A 5375-nucleotide genomic window follows, 5' to 3' on the forward strand; every position below is an offset into this window, starting at 1 on the left:
CCCACCACTCCCAAACCTGAAGATACTACACCGGAGGCACCAACAACCAAGCCACAATCTCCCACCACCCCCAAACCTGAAGATACTACACCGGAGGCACCAACAACCAAGCCACAATCTCCCACCACCCCCAAACCTGAAGATACTACACCGGAGGCACCAACAACCAAGCCACAATCTCCCACCACCCCCAAACCTGAAGATACTACACCGGAGGCACCAACAACCAAGCCACAATCTCCCACCACCCCCAAACCTGAAGATACTACACCGGAGGCACCAACAACCAAGCCACAATCTCCCACCACCCCCAAACCTGAAGATACTACACCGGAGGCACCAACAACCAAGCCACAATCTCCCACCACCCCCAAACCTGAAGATACTACACCGGAGGCACCAACAACCAAGCCACAATCTCCCACCACCCCCAAACCTGAAGATACTACACCGGAGGCACCAACAACCAAGCCACAATCTCCCACCACCCCCAAACCTGAAGATACTACACCGGAGGCACCAACAACCAAGCCACAATCTCCCACCACCCCCAAACCTGAAGATACTACACCGGAGGCACCAACAACCAAGCCACAATCTCCCACCACCCCCAAACCTGAAGATACTACACCGGAGGCACCAACAACCAAGCCACAATCTCCCACCACCCCCAAACCTGAAGATACTACACCGGAGGCACCAACAACCAAGCCACAATCTCCCACCACCCCCAAACCTGAAGATACTACACCGGAGGCACCAACAACCAAGCCACAATCTCCCACCACCCCCAAACCTGAAGATACTACACCGGAGGCACCAACAACCAAGCCACAATCTCCCACCACCCCCAAACCTGAAGATACTACACCGGAGGCACCAACAACCAAGCCACAATCTCCCACCACCCCCAAACCTGAAGATACTACACCGGAGGCACCAACAACCAAGCCACAATCTCCCACCACCCCCAAACCTGAAGATACTACACCGGAGGCACCAACAACCAAGCCACAATCTCCCACCACCCCCAAACCTGAAGATACTACACCGGAGGCACCAACAACCAAGCCACAATCTCCCACCACCCCCAAACCTGAAGATACTACACCGGAGGCACCAACAACCAAGCCACAATCTCCCACCACCCCCAAACCTGAAGATACTACACCGGAGGCACCAACAACCAAGCCACAATCTCCCACCACCCCCAAACCTGAAGATACTACACCGGAGGCACCAACAACCAAGCCACAATCTCCCACCACCCCCAAACCTGAAGATACTACACCGGAGGCACCAACAACCAAGCCACAATCTCCCACCACCCCCAAACCTGAAGATACTACACCGGAGGCACCAACAACCAAGCCACAATCTCCCACCACCCCCAAACCTGAAGATACTACACCGGAGGCACCAACAACCAAGCCACAATCTCCCACCACCCCCAAACCTGAAGATACTACACCGGAGGCACCAACAACCAAGCCACAATCTCCCACCACCCCCAAACCTGAAGATACTACACCGGAGGCACCAACAACCAAGCCACAATCTCCCACCACCCCCAAACCTGAAGATACTACACCGGAGGCACCAACAACCAAGCCAGACTCTCCTACCACCCCCAAACCTGAAGACACAACACCAGAGGCACCAACAACTCTGCCAGAATCTCCCACCACCCCCAAACCTGAAGATACTACACCGGAGGCACCAACAACCAAGCCACAATCTCCCACCACCCCCAAACCTGAAGATACTACACCGGAGGCACCAACAACCAAGCCACAATCTCCCACCACCCCCAAACCTGAAGATACTACACCGGAGGCACCAACAACCAAGCCACAATCTCCCACCACCCCCAAACCTGAAGATACTACACCGGAGGCACCAACAACCAAGCCACAATCTCCCACCACCCCCAAACCTGAAGATACTACACCGGAGGCACCAACAACCAAGCCACAATCTCCCACCACCCCCAAACCTGAAGATACTACACCGGAGGCACCAACAACCAAGCCACAATCTCCCACCACCCCCAAACCTGAAGATACTACACCGGAGGCACCAACAACCAAGCCACAATCTCCCACCACCCCCAAACCTGAAGATACTACACCGGAGGCACCAACAACCAAGCCACAATCTCCCACCACCCCCAAACCTGAAGATACTACACCGGAGGCACCAACAACCAAGCCACAATCTCCCACCACCCCCAAACCTGAAGATACTACACCGGAGGCACCAACAACCAAGCCACAATCTCCCACCACCCCCAAACCTGAAGATACTACACCGGAGGCACCAACAACCAAGCCACAATCTCCCACCACCCCCAAACCTGAAGATACTACACCGGAGGCACCAACAACCAAGCCACAATCTCCCACCACCCCCAAACCTGAAGATACTACACCGGAGGCACCAACAACCAAGCCACAATCTCCCACCACCCCCAAACCTGAAGATACTACACCGGAGGCACCAACAACCAAGCCAGAATCTCCTACCACCCCCAAGCTCAAGGGTACTACCCCTGCAGCCACTGAGGCTGAAACCACCGTCATACAGAAAACAACACCTATTGAAGAGACAGCTTCTGTCCCTGGATTAGTAACAACTGCTAAAAAAGCCACAACCACTCAAAGCAGCCAGGTGGTCACAACTAGGAAGGAAACACCTATTCCTGAAGCATCCATAACTGTTTCAGAAACACCAGCAGGGAAGAAAACTACAACTCCTGCACTCAAAGCAGCAACCAGCCCAACTGCAAGAGACGTGACTACAGCAGTACAGAGGATAGTGGTGACTGCAGCGAGGACTACTGAGACTGTAACAATAAGTGATAAAAAAGAAAAATCAACAGCTAAAACTGTTACTACTCCTATAACCAAAGAGACGACAACTAAAAGAGAAACAACCACAGTAAACAAAGAGATAACAACACCCAAGAAAGACAAAACTACTGTGCTTAAAGACACTTCAGCAACAAGTAGGAAAGACACAACTACTGTCACTACAGTGATAACTGCTAAACCAGATGACTCTCCTAAAGGTAAAGATGATATTGCAAATACAACTCCCACAGCCAAGCAAGCTGTCGCTACAGCGCCTGAATCAGTAGCAACTACTGCGGACAAAAAGACTACAACAATGGCCACAGAAAAAGAAGCAACCCCAGCTAAACAAGACAAGACTCCAATACCAAAAGAGACTTTAACAGCTAAAAAAGAAGAAAGCCCTGTGGGAGCAGCAACTGTAACAACAGCTGCAGCAGCTACAACTCCCATGCCCAAGCCCACTGTGTTGACAACAACTGCCAAAACAGATTCAACTCCTAAACCCAGGGAGATTGTGACAACTAAAAGAGACACAACTATGGAAACTAAACAGACTGTAACAGCAGCAGCTAAAGAGAGCACAAGTACTATTTGTGTTGTTGTAGAGACAACAACAGCTGGTAAAAAAGAGGTTATGACCCTCAAAGAAACTACCACGGCACCTGAAAAAGAAATGGAAGATGCCACTGAAAAGGCCCCTAATATTGACAAGGGAGAGGAAACTACAGTTACGAAAGAGACCACTGCAAGAGATAAAAAAGACACAATAGAAGAAATGTTTATTGTTTCTAAAGGGACATCCAAGCCAACTATACATTTCCAGGAGGTTACTGACACGAGAGATGAGCCTCATCCATCCGACCCTGGAACTCTGCCAGTTTCAGAAGAGTCTGAGATAAACAACAAGCCTTTGATACAAAATGCAGACTTGCCAATTTTAACTGGAGAAACACAAGGTAATTGCATTCCAGTAGGTACCAGTAACCGAATCACAGAGCACAACAAAACATGCAAGACCTTTCTATCTGGTACCAGAAGAACATGGCACTCCTGTGCCAGTGGTCAACCATGACCATGGTGCTACAGCTGCCAGCATCCTGAACACTGGTACCTCAGTTTTCAATTGCATTGTTATGGAAATTCTCCATGTATTTAGAGTGTGATCTTGTTTCAGTAATTGGTCCAGCTGAAAAACATTTGCTTAAGTACTGTAGAAGATACAAACACAAGAAGTCAAGGACAAAGAATCATAGAATGCTTTGGGTTGGAAGGGACCCCTAGAGGTCATCTAGCCCAACCCCCATGCAGTGAGCAGGGACACCGCTAACTAGATCAGGTTGCTCAGAGCCCCACCCAACCTGGTCTTGAATGTTTCCAGGGATGGGGCCTCCACTACCTCCCTGGGCAACCCATTCCAGTGGTTCATCACCCTCACTGTAAAGAATGTCTTCCTTATATGTAGTCTAAACCTACCCTGTTTTAGTTTAAAACCACTACCTCTTGTTCCATCACAACCGGCCCTGCTAAAAAGATTGTCCCCATCTTTCCTATAGGCTCCCTTTAAGTACTGAAAGGCTGCAATCAGGTCTCCCTGCAGCCTTCTCCCAGCTGAAGAAGCCCAACTCCCTCAGCTTGTCCCCATAGGAGAGGTGCTCCACGCCTCGAATCATTTTTGTAGTAGAAGATACATTTCTAAGTCTCATGAAAACCTTGTTAGGGAGTTAGGTTGAATATCCACCATTACTCATGGTACCTGCCATTTTTATCACATACAAAAAATATCATGTGAGACAGACAAGAAGTCTTTTCCTTGTATTCTTTTTCCCCTGTGTTTTTTGCCACAAGATTTTTCATGTCCTCACAGTTTAATCAGATACAGCCCCTTGATTCTTGAGCAATTTTTCAATCATATACTGACATGTATTTTGGAAAAAAAGTTTTTTAGATGGACAATACTTGGATTTTTGTCAAAAACAGATTCATCCTTCCTTTATGTTTAACTGAAAATGTAAATGATTTCTTAAGAAATACGGAGGGGGAGGGGAACCCGCTAGAGCAGCTTGGAGAAACATCAAGCAAACATCCTGGAGCATTAAGAAATTACATGAGGAACATAGCATATGATGCATTTACAGGTCCTTTCCTGAATTACAGGTACTCAGGTAAGCACTGAGTGACGATATCCATGAAACAGCTGGTCTTGCACTCCCGGGATCAAAACTCGAGGCCCAAACTTCCCAAGAATCTCTCTCAGAGGAGTGGTTAACCCCTCTGGACACCAAGTGCCAGGCAGAGGTCTGAAGCACAGAGGGCCCTCAACACCGCCTGCAAGCGGCCTCGTTTAACAGCCGCAGTGCTACCGGCGGTGTGCAGGGGAGGTGACGCGCTTTCTGTTAAGTGTTAAATAACCCCAGACCACGGTGTTTTGCAGTGAGGGACGAGAAGGACCTGTGCAACGGGAAGCCAGCGGACGGCATGGTGGCCCTGTCGAACGGCACCCTGGCCGTCTTCCGAGGTAGG

The sequence above is a fragment of the Egretta garzetta genome, unplaced genomic scaffold (genome assembly GCF_000687185.1).
Source record: "Egretta garzetta isolate BGI_Z169 unplaced genomic scaffold, ASM68718v1 scaffold304, whole genome shotgun sequence".
Lineage (NCBI taxonomy): Eukaryota > Metazoa > Chordata > Aves > Pelecaniformes > Ardeidae > Egretta > Egretta garzetta.